A 12,929-nucleotide genomic window follows, 5' to 3' on the forward strand; every position below is an offset into this window, starting at 1 on the left:
CGCAGGTTGGCACGCCAGGAGGTCACCAGAGGCCGCCAAAGTAATGCCAAGGCTCAAAACGAAAAAAATGTGGTCTTTCAGAAAGGTTTAGAAAAATGCTATGTAAAACAGTTCGGAGCAAACTGCCATTAATATGAATGATGACTACATGCCTTAACCGGAAGAACAGATTATTTTTCTTACTACGAAATATCTGAAGTATCAACGACCCAACCGGAGCCCACAAAATTCAATATACCGGGAGCTAGAAAGAAGAAATAAAGCAATACAGAAAATTAAATGTTTTTCAGATGTTCAATAAAACCTTCAACCTCATCCATTTGTCACTGAACATAACACTACTCGGAGTTTCAGTATTGGTCCAGTACTCAAGCATTGGAAAAAATGAGGCTCAAGGTCAGCAGGAAGAAAGGGAAGATTTCCAGAATGGATTACCAAAAAGTCCGAATATGGGGGGGGGGGGGGGCTTTTATTATACAAAGAAGTAAAATAATTTCTTCAAAATAAGAAATTGAACTTTTAGGAGATTTAAATAGCAATGATTTATCACAAACTAAGGGACTTAACTGAAAGTAACATCCATACGAAGGATATACTCTATTAGCAATTTGAAAATGACATTTGATGTATGGTTTCCAGTAAACTTGCATTAAGTCCTCTAGATTTTAATGTAGGCTTCCTTAGTTATCATGCTTTTATGTAGCATGCTTAGCTTTGATTAGAAGTCTTTGATAGAACCCAGGCAAAAGGTATTGGCCCAGGTGAAAAAATGTACGTCCTTGACCTCACTGATACCATTAGATCTACTGTTTGAGGATTTTATGTGTGAGGGTCTAAGAATCCAGAGAAAAGAATGCTTCAGGTGCCAAGTTTGAAGTCCAGTAAAGTATACAAAATATTATTGAGTCTGTAAGCGAAACTATTTTAGAATTTATATTTAAATCCTAGCTAAGCAATATAAAATATTCTAATTCAAATATAACTGCTCAGGTGAGGCCTTGGATGTTATTGACTCTGTTAAAGAAGCTGACTATTTTTATATCCTGTTTGCCCAGATGTTAGAATCTGGCCGTGCCTCTTTCTATAAGAAATGAGTTAATCTTTGTGTTTACATAATGTGTTACCTTACATACCTCCATTAAATTCCATACCATATTTACACACATAGCTCTACCCTCCTCACAACCCCCCTAACCCACACATGCAGATACACAAACACTCCCAAAAGATGTAGCAGGAATTCTGTAATTATGGTAAGTAGAAAGAAAGGCTAGCCATTGGCAGAATTGGTTAGTAATTGGCAGAATTGAGAAAAAGGATAGTATAAGAGTGATGTAAGAAAACGAGAGTGATGAAGGTGTGAAAATGAAAGTAAGTGTGCTGATTGCATAATGCAGGATTTTGTAAGGAAATTCTGTTAGTCTCCTAATTTATTGTTTTTTAAGATCCTAGATAGGAGTCTCTATGGCTAAAAGTATTTCAGAAGAGGCCAAGTTAGTAGTAAATGTACTCACCCTATGTTACAAATAAGGACATTTGTGTTTTGAATGCTTTATCCAGCGTCACAAGTAACAGAGTTTGTTTTCAAACTCAAGTCTGCGTGCTTCTTCCCACTATGCCATTCACTCATTAATTCATTCATTCATTCATTGAACAAGTATTAAGTGCTCATTGTTCATACTAAAAATGAATTAATTGAACCTTCAAAATTGCCAGGTACATAGAAACTAAAGATAAGCAAGATTTAGTATCTTCCTCCAAAGAGTTCACTGTGTATTGGGAGAAAGAAGTAAAGGGATAGATTATTTTACTGTACATATTATATATGTAGAATATACAGCATAATACAGAGGAGAAGGTGCCTAATTCTTAAGAGGTTGGGAATATTTCTAATACACTGAATTCGTCACTATAATGAATACAAAATTGATCAAATTATACCCTGCTGTCAGGGGTCTTAGATTGTAGTCAGGGCACTAATTAGATATGTACATAAAAATTTATCTTTCTAGCCAAGTGGGAAGAGTCTTAATGATGGAGTAAGTAAAATGCTGTGGGATATCAAAAAAGAAATATTTATATCTTGAGCTGTGGGGGTAGGAAATCAGGGAAATCTTCATAGAAGTGACTCTTCAGGTGATCTCAGAAGTAAATGTTAGTGAACTTAATCACCCTTCCTCATACATGACCACTTAAAAAATACACATCACCTGATTTTTTTTGCCATTTATCCAAAGACAGGTGCCACTTTTCTGTACATATGCTCGCCAATAACCTGAGCAGGTAATAGACTATAAAAGAATATTTAAAAAAAAATAATTCTCCATTTTTGTGATGAACTTCAGTTAGACATCAAAATGCTTCAGGACAATATGCCATAAATTATAGTAGGCAACTCACATCCAAAGCAACTTAAGGGGGATTTCTGTAAATCCACATGCAACCCAGATGTGAGCCAAGTTATTCTGCTCTTGGCAACATATAAAATTTGCCTTGAACCCCTAAATCCATAATGCACAGAAGTCTGAAGATCTTTCTAATGTTTCACTGGATTTGCAAGTGCTCATGTTTTCATGGTTTCATATGTACGCAGCCTTTTGTTTCCATGTATTTTTTTCTGACTTATACTAAACCGTTGATTTAAATGGCAAATTCACACCAGAACTCTAACCAATTTCCTTCAAAACCTCACTCACCTCACTCACATAAATGGGAATATAATGCACTTTACTAAAGTGTTTGATATTAGAGAAAGGAGAATAGGGGGAGATCAAGGAAAGAAGAAATCTAAAAAATGGTGTGATATGACCCTGGATAGGTGAAATGAACAAAGCAGAACCAGAAACAAACTCAGGCATAAATGAGAACTTGATAATGTTACAGGCTGGCAACACAGATTATTGGGGAGAAAAGTACTAGTCAATAAATGTCACAGGAAATAAGGGGGGAGGGGATTGGATTCCCCAGTTTACATGGTACACAAAGATCAATTTCAGGTCCTTTAAGGACTCGATTATGTGTCCCACCTGCAAACAGGAGATAGGCACTATAATGGGTACTCAGAATCACATGACTGGATTGTGAGTGGAGCAGTCCCCAAGGGAGCACAGTAAAATCAAGTGTTCAGCATAATGAAAGGCCCAGTGACCTTCATGAGTCCCAGATGTGCCTAAGACCAACTACATCCCTCTTTCCTAGTACCACAAACTGATTTTTTTTTTTTTTTGTAAGGTGGTTTGATTTGGGGATGCTTCACCTGCAATTTGACATTCATAAGTCTTAATGTCCACTGAGTAGTTTTACAGTTTTGTTTACATAAATCAGTCTCATTGTTATCATTAAAAACGTTATAGTTTTTCTGCAACTGTAAAAAGGATGTTTTCTCCATCACATTTGCTGTTATTCTCAGTGTGCCGGAAAACTGCTGCTTTTTGCATACTGACTTTGTATCCAAAGTCATCTTGGTGAACTCTTTTATTAGTTTTCATTTATCAATTGATTCTCTTGGTTTTGTTAGGTAGTCATTCATATTTTCTCCTAATAGAACTGCCAAAAAAATGTCAAATACTTGTTATGCTAGTGTGCATCATCTTATTTCTGAATTTTACGCCATTAAGTAGATTTCTTGCTGAAAGTTTCTGATAAAAAAAGTTACCGTATATACATAGCTTGAAAAGTAGTCTATTTTAAAAATCACCAATAGGTATTAAATTTTATCAAATAACTTCAATAAATGCATAAAATAATTATTTTTTTATTCTGTTAACATATTATATTGATAGATTTACTGATGTTGAGCCACTCATTCATTCCTAGATAAATCTTGGTTTTACCACTATTTTAATCAGTAATGTGTGCAATTTACTAATACCAATATCATCTTAAGTGAGACTGATATTAATAAGGAGATGCATTCTCTTCTTGTGCAATCTTCATCCAATATGGAGATTTGTGTTAGGCTAGCCTCAGAATTTACTGGGAAATTTTCGTCTTTTACCTTGCTCTGGAGATTCTTTTGTTCCTTGGTAGAACTCACCTGTAAAACTTCTTTATCTGTGGCTTTTTTAAAAACGGATAAATCTTTTTTTCCATTCTATAAATTTTGGTCACTGCAGCTTTCTACCTCTTCCTGAATCATCTTTGGTAATTTAACTGTTCTTAAAAAATTATTCATTTCTTCTAGATTGTCAAATTTATTTTTATAAAATTTACATACTATTATTCAATTTTTTAAATCACTTTCCTGTTTAAAGTAGCACATAATTAGCATCTCTCACAGCACCATATTTATCTCCTTGTGATAATTATTTTATGTATTCGTTTATGTCATTTTATGTGCAATTATTTTATATATTTTTTTTGTGTGTGTGTGTGTGTGTGTTTAGCCACACAGATCTCTTCCTACATTTGGGGAAGTTCATACCTTATCTATTGTTGTCTCACAAACCATCCCAAAACTTAGTGGCTTAAAACAACAACCATTTTTATTTGCTCCTCATCATGTGAGTCAGCAATTTGCAATAGGCTCAGCTGGGCGGTCCTTCTAGTCTTGCCGATTGTATGTTTGGGGCTTTAGTCCAGGTCACATGAGCTTCAAAATGTATACATGTTTCCTCCTTACACTAGTAGAGACACTCTACCGGTGGCAAGCCTGATCTTCAGTCTTTGCCCAGATTTGGCACATGTTCCCTAGGAAAAAGTGGTTGGCAAATTCTGTTTATCCAGGAGAAGCTCTTTCCTCTCTGTATTTTTATTCATCAGTTCCCCTTTGTGTCCACAGTTCTTCAATATTTTCAAAAGTGTAGTGTTTGGAGGAGAACCTAAGATGGCGGCTAGGTGAGACAGGGCAAAAAAACACCTCTGTGAAAAATACTAGATAAAAACCAGAAAGTGACCCAGAATACCACTTCCAGTGATGCACCAGCCAGACAAGGTCTGATAAAACCACAGGGACCATGCACTTGATGAAATCGGGAGTCTGCATTCTGAAATGAGCGAGTAAGCCAGCTGAAGGTCCCGTGGCCGTGCTGCGGTGTGGGGAAACTGCGGGTTGGCGTTTGGGGATGGACTACTACTTTAAAAAAAAAAAAAAAAAAACCCGGGAACAGCTGCAGATACAGCAGTGAGAACCGCACAGTGAAGCCCTGCAGGAGCAGGCTGTAGCCAATGCCTCGGTGTCTGGCATGGAGGATAACCTTCCCCACATCTGCTGCTGATTGTCCTGGGGCTAGAGGGACAGAGGGGAGAGCCAAAAGGAGAAAGAAACCGCACCCCTTGCAGCCAGCTTCCCACGGCACCCCGCACATGCCACAATATCAGCCGTGAACAGTGGCCTTGGATGCAACCACAGCTAGTTGTCCTGGAGCTGGGAAGGCGGAGCTGTGTGAAAAGGGGGGGGGGTTGAGATGCCCCATTCAGCCATTTTTGCATCAGGCTGGGAGCGCCCCTGCATGGCCTGGCAGCCCGGGGCTTCCCTTGAGGGAAAGTGCGCACTTGCGACAAAGCACAGCCTTCCCTCAGCAGAGGTTCTGGAAGATCACAGCTATCAAGCAAAGCAAATGCCAAGAGGCCAAAAACAACAGAAAATCTTAAAGCATTTGCTAACACCATACGATATGGAGAACCCAATCCCAAACACCCAAATCAAATGATCAGAGGAGACACAGTACTTGGTGCAATTAATCAAAGGACTACAGTCAAAGAATGAGAGCATAACACAGGATATAAAGGACATGAAGAAGAACATGGCACAGGATATAAAGGACATAAAGAAGACCCTAGAAGAGCATAAAGAAGAAATTGCAAGGGTAAATAAAAAAATAGACGATCTTATGGAAATAAAAGAAACTGTTGGCCAAATTAAAAAGACTCTGGATACTCATAATACAAGATTAGAGAATGTTGAACAACAACTCAGCATCCTAGAAGACCACAGAACAGAAAATGAAAGAACAAAAGAAAGAATGCAGAAAAAAATCGAAAAAATCGAAATGGATCTCAGGGATATGATAAAATAAAACGTCCAAATTTAAGACTCATTGGTGTCCCAGAAGGGGAAGAGAAGGGTAAAGGTTAGAAAAAGTATTCAAAGAAATTGTTGGGGAAAACTTCCCAAACCTTCTACACAATATAAATATACAAAGCATAAATGCCCAGCGAACTCCAAATAGAATAAATCCAAATAAACCCACTCCAAGATATATTCTGATCAGACTGTCAAATACTGAAGAGAAGGAGCAAGTTCTGAAAGCAGTAAGAGAAAAGCAATTCACCACATACAAAGGAAACAACATAAGACTAAGTAGTGACTACTCAGTGGCCACCATGGAGGCGAGAAGGCAGTGGCATAACGTATTTAAAATACTCAGAGAGAAAAATTTCCAACCAAGAATACTTTATCCAGCAAAACTCTCCTTCAAATTTTAGGCAGAGCTTAAATTCTTCACAGACAAACAAATGCTGAGAGATTTTGCCAATAAAAGACCTGCCCTACTTCGGATACTAAAGGGAGCCCTACTGACAGAGAAACAGAGAAAGGAGAGAGAGATATAGAGAATTTTAACAGACATATATAGAACCTTACATCCCAAATCACCAGGACACACATTTTTCTCTAGTCATCACGGATCTTTCTCCAGAATAGACCGTATGCTGGGACATAAAACAAGCCTCAATAAATTAAAAAAAAAAAAAAATGAATATATTCAAAGCACATTCTCTGATCACAATGGAATACAAATAGAAGTCAATAATTTTTGATTTGTAACTCCACTATTTACTTCCTACGGATGTAAAATACATAAACTCTAATGACAAATCAGTGGTTTTGGACTTAATGTAAAATATGTAATTTTTGACAAGAACTATATAAAGGTGGGGGAATGGAGGAGTATAGGAACATAGTTTATGGGTCCTATTGAAATTAAGTTGGTATCAAAGAAAACGAAGATGGTTATGGATTTAAGAGGTTAAATTTAAGCCCCACAGTAAACGCAAAGAAATTATCAGAGAGTACGACCATAGAGATGAAAAGTAGAGTATGGGTTATGAGAAGTGGGGGAGGGGGCAATGGGGAGTTAAGAAATGAGTGTAGGGTTGCTGTGAAGGGAAATTTCTAGTAATGGATGGTGGGAAGGTGATAGCATTACAACATTCTAAATGTGATTAATCCCACTAATGGAATGCTAGGGAGGGGTTGGAATGGGAAGATTTAGGCTGTATATATGTTTCCACAATTGGAAAAAAAAAAAAAAAAAAAAAAGACAGTCTAAATAGATGACAATTGAATGCCAAGGATGATCCTGGATGGGATCTGAGGATGGAGGACAGGAGGCTCAAAGGGACACAGCTGGGACATAAGGAAAAAAAAAAGGAAATATAGAATGTAAGCTTTGTATCAATGTTGAATTTCTTGAACTTCTCAGCTGTGCTTAATGGGATTGCATAAAAGAATGTTCTTGTTCATGGGAATTGTATATGTGAATTATAGTGTTTGTTCAAAGATGTGTGCAGCTAGCTCTCATATGTTCAGAAGACAGAGCAATAGATGATGGATGATAGATAGGGAGGGAGGGAGGGAAAGAAAGAAATGGCGGTGTGACAGCATGTTAAAGTTGATGTATCGGGGTATCGGGGGAGGTGGGGTCAGGGTATGCTGTGTATGGGTTTTGTATTGTTTTTGCAACTGTTCCTGTAACTTTGACTTTCTTTCAAAATAAAATAAAAAAAAAAAGTATAATGTTTGTAATTTGGCTGCTTTTTTTTCCTAGTAGAAGTGGAAGTTAAGGCCCACTACTACCTTCTATATCCTGTCAGTAAGAAGAAGTTTCATATATTGAATTTTTAATTTCAGATGTAATATTTTTCAGTCCTAGAATTTGATTTCTTTTAATGAACTTAAGGTCTGTGCTGAAATTCTTCAATGTTTCCTCTTATTCTAAAGATTTTGGATATTTATTTAGTGTAACATTTACATATTACACCAATATAGTAATCAGATGTAAGTCTATTTCTATTAATTTTTTTTCTTGGTTTGGGACTATTCTTTCCTGTTTTTTAGCATGACTCATAATTTTTTAATGAATGGTAGATATTTTGATGAAAAAATATGGAGATTCAGTTTTCTTCTAGTAGGCAGTTAGAATGTAGGCAGATCACCTTGATCCTGATGAAGGCTGGTGTTTGTTAGTCTTTATTCAGGGAAATCTATTTCAGGCAGGTTTATTTCCTAGGACATGGTCTTCCTGGAGTCTCAAATGAAATTCTGGGATGTGTACAAGTTTTCCTCATTTTAGCAGTCTCCAAATTCTACCTTCTATTTCCCAAGCACCATAAGGCTGTTGAAATTTCTGCTCAGCAATTTAGCCTCAACAGCTGTTTCTTTCTGATGTATTTCTTGGAGTTACTCTGTGAGTACACAGCTTAAAAGTTTGCAAACTCCTCAAAGGAAAATTGCATACAGATTTTTGGTCGTATTTCTCTGTCATTTCTTCTTCTCTGGAATTTTGCTCCTCAAGTCTCAGCTACTTTGACAATCAAAACCTATCCTCTCTTGAGACCTCTACCTAGTGAGCCTGTAGTTTTCTACACAGACTTTATTCCCTGACTTTGTGAATTAGAAATGCCTCAGGGAAAAGGCCAGGGTGAACAGAGAGCTTTCCTTGCTGTGCTCCTCTTCTCTCCGAAATCATAGCCCCTCAAGCCCTACCTGCATTTGGTTGCTCTCTATTGTTTTCAAACAAATGTTTTATATTATTTAAATTTTATTCATCTTTTATAGTTGTTTTGGCAGTAGGGTTAATCTAAGCTACTCCATCATGACTGCCACCCCTATGTGATATTCTAAAGGATAATTAATATATAGTGTTTCACCAAGTTGAGCATACAAAACAAGGTCACATGTCTTTTAAATTCAAACTGGTTCCACTCAGGTTTTTTAGGGGCAGTTATGGTATGGAAACCCCTTTCCCTGTTTTGGTAACATTTATGGACTCACAAATCCGGGCTTCAAATCTTATAGTTATCTTGTTACAGAGATATTTCAGGAAACAAAAACACCATCTAATAGAATAAGGATGTCTTTCTTCCCAACTTAGGATGCCCCAATGATAAGTCCAGGATTCTCAAAATGTTTACCAAGTCCAAGGGGTCATTCCTACTTATTGTATCATGACCAAAATATCTGATTAGTTCTCTAGGCAGAGCTTCTATTTATGCTGTTGCTTCTACTCAGCGTTGCTCTGAAAACTGATGCACCAGAAGCCATATCCAGTCTCTCTCCAAGGTGGATAGTGCTTTGGTTCCTGAGGAATATGCCACTGTAACTGGTTCCACTCTGGTTTTTTAGGGGCAGTTATGGTATGGAAACCCCTTTCCCTGTGTTAGTAACATTTATGGACTCACAAATCTGGGCTTCAAATCTTATAGTTATCTTGTTACAGAGATATTTCAGGAAACAAAAACATATTTTTACTCTTGGCATCCATGCAGCACCTGGGTAGTTGCATCAGGAAAGATTTCTTGCCTCTACCAAATGTTGGGCCCTTTCCTGAAAACTTGGTGTCCCAACTCTCAAGTAAGGGTGAATGTGATATATCCAGCAAGGCTCTCCCTCTCTCAGGTTCTGTCACTCAGTGAATGCCTCAATGCTGATGTCAGGACTACTTGCAGTTTATAGAATGTCCATAAATATTGGAAAGCTTCTAGAGAAGGTGTATTAATTTCCTATTGCTGCTTTAACAAATTACCACAAATTTAGTTGGAGAAAACAACACAAATTTATTCTCTTACACTTCTGGAGGTCTAAAATCCAAAATAAGTCTCAGTGGGCTAAAATCAAGGCATTGGCTGGGCTGCAATCCTTCTGGAGGCTCTAGGGTAGAATCTATTTCTTTGCCTTTTCCAGCTTCTAGAGGCTGCCTGCATTCCTTGGTTCATGGCCTAATCCTTCATCTTCAAAGCCAGTAGCATAACATCTTCCAATCTCTCTCTCTCTCTGCTTCCACCTAACATTGCTTTTTTTCTGACTCTGACTCTCCTAACTCCCTCTTATAAGGATCCTTATGATTAAATTGGGCCCAGTTGGATAATCCAGGCTAGTCTACCTGTATCAAGATCCTTAATCATATTTTCAAAGTCTCTTTTGTTATATAGGGTAACATATTCACAGGTTGCAGGGATTAGGATATAGACATCTCTGGGGAGTAATTATTTAGCCTTCCACAGAAGGTCTCTCTCCACTTTTATCCTTACCTGAGGAAAGTAGGACCCCATTGGTGATTGAATCATGAACCCCACAAAGTATACGTTCAAGTCTTAATCTGTGTTCCTGTGGGTGTTAACCCATTAGTAAACAAAACCTTTGAAGATATTATTAGTTAAAGTGGGAACTCATTTGTGAATAGAATCTCCAAAGATCCTTTTTAGATGAGGCCAAATTGTTTCACAGTGGGTCTTAATCAATGTGATTTATAAAGAGAGGAAATTTGGGCACAGTTAGTCAGAAGCCAGAAGTAGGTGGAAACAAAGGAGGAGACACAGGAGAGGTAAACTGCTGTGTGACAGAGGCAGAGAAGCAAGCCAAGGAACCCCCAGGATTATGGTAAACAGTACCAGAACGTTATAGACTCTGAAAGAAAGCATGGCCTGCCAAAACCTTAATTTTGGACTTCTAGCCTCCAAACCCATGAGACAATAAATACTTGTTGCTTAAGCCAAACTTTGTGTGGTATTTGTCCTAGCAGCCCTGGCAAATGTAAGACAGACCTCTATTTTTGAAGTTGAACTTAACTTTTCTAGACATGACTCTGTAGGTCTCAGCAACAATCCCTGAGTAGATATTTCTTATATAGCAATTCTGCAACTCAAGGACTGAACCACTGAATTAATTGCTATAGCTTAAGAATTTCTGGACTCTTTCCTAATGCATAAACTTTTGGAAATAGGGTGGATGAGGTAGAAACGTCAAGTAGTACTTCCACATCGCTAAATGTTTTCTAGAGAAAAGGCCACCATCTTTCAAAGGCATGCAACAGGCTTCAGTCTAGAAAGTCAGATATTAATTACACAGCTCTCATGTGCCAACAGAAAATGCAGTGGGAACTAATCAAGGATAACAGTTAACAAGCCAGAGTCAGAATAAAGGCCATGAACTTCACCAAGGTCCTTCTTTGTCACTCTTCTCAAATTCAGTAAGCCCATTCTCTAATAGAGAGCTATTTTATTTTTGTCCATTTGTAATAGTCCAAAAGGAGCAAAAGGATTTTTGATGACTTGTGTTTTTTTTACTTTTTCTTCTTCCTTCCTTCCTTTCTTTCTTCCTTTCCCCCCTCTCTTTCCCTCTCTCTCCCTTTTCCTCTTTCTCTTTCTTTCCTTCCTTCCTCACTCTTTCCTTCCTTCCTTCCTTCCTTCTTTCCTTCCTTCCTTCCTTCCCAAACACCACCCCCCTTCCTGTTTTTTCTTGACTATGTTAACTTTACATTATGACTGAGGTCACTAGCTTCATAAACTCTGCAAAAAGTGGATCATGCCTCTAGATAGAGACACACTAAAGATCTTTTAATTTTATTAAAAGAAATTAGAGAGATTAGTTCCTTTTTTTCAAATTGTGCACCCCAAACCATTTATGTAGAAAGTTAATATGCTCTCTATTAAAGTGCCAGAGAAGATTTGCTTAAAACCTCCTTTAGCAACTCCAATGATTTTATCATTTTAGTCAGAATTTTAATATTTCCAGGTTTATGAAATATACCTAAATTAATTATATGTAAGTGCCAAGTATATTTAAAGTTTCAAAACAGGATGCCTTCACACACACACACACACACATGGGTTGAATTGCTTTTCAAAAATGCAATTCAATGGATAATGTTAAATTCTTTTCAGAAAAAAAAAAAAAACAGGATGACTTTCTGAGATTAAAATTGAAACAATTATAGTCAAAAAAGTATGGGAAAATACTGAAGCCATGGGTGGAAATAGCAATAAGCTTTTAAGTTGGAGGATTGAATCTTTTGGAAAAAAAAAACCAAAAACAAAATACATACAATGCCTATTTTCAGCACCTTATATGGATATAAAATAGTCATTTAAGAATTTACAAGTATGTAATATTTAACTTGTTTAAATATTTAAGGATCATAAACCTCCAAAATTGGAAGAAAAAAAATTCCTAGTTTTTAAACAAGGCATCAAGAGATAGGTTTTCCTTGCCTTCTAATTTTATCATTTCCCCCAAGCCTTCGTAGGCTATACACTTTGCAAATAATTGTTCAAAATTGCAAGACTGCAGTGTTGTCACTGTGAATGAAAATTTTTTCATTGGATCCTTACACATCTATCATTATCACAAATACTGATAAGCTCATGAGGGCTTTAAGAATATTAAAGACTAGTACTGTTGAAAGCATATAGGAACTAAACACTTGCAGTAAGTGGTTATATTCTTAGGACATTGGGATAATTTAGATGTGGCGGACAAGCAAAGGAAGGAGTAGTTCCTTATAAATAAACAGGTCCATGAGCATATATAATCATGGTCCTTGCTAGCTCTTCTACTTCCTGTCAATCTTCAGGCATTTCAGTGCTTCCATATGTAGTGTAAGAGAACTGGAACAAATGCTGAAGTGAATTTGGGTTCCTATGTAGACCCAGAAGACAAAGGGAAAGATAAGGAAACATGAAATGTCTCATTAGACCTACTCCCTGATTCTCATTATAATGAGCATTCCAATTTCCTTTCATCTGTACTTACTGGACTGGTTCTTGCTTTCTTTGTTGTCTGCGATATCTACCCTTCAAGTTCAGAGATAATATGAAATTTGAATTTGGTGGGAATGCAGAGCACATACCTTGAAAATTATCACATTGTTTCATTTGCATTTATATGCTTTTCCTTAAGGCTTTCTCATTCCAACTAATTGCCAGTAGAA

Source organism: Choloepus didactylus, chromosome 1, assembly GCF_015220235.1.
Source record: "Choloepus didactylus isolate mChoDid1 chromosome 1, mChoDid1.pri, whole genome shotgun sequence".
NCBI lineage: Eukaryota > Metazoa > Chordata > Mammalia > Pilosa > Megalonychidae > Choloepus > Choloepus didactylus.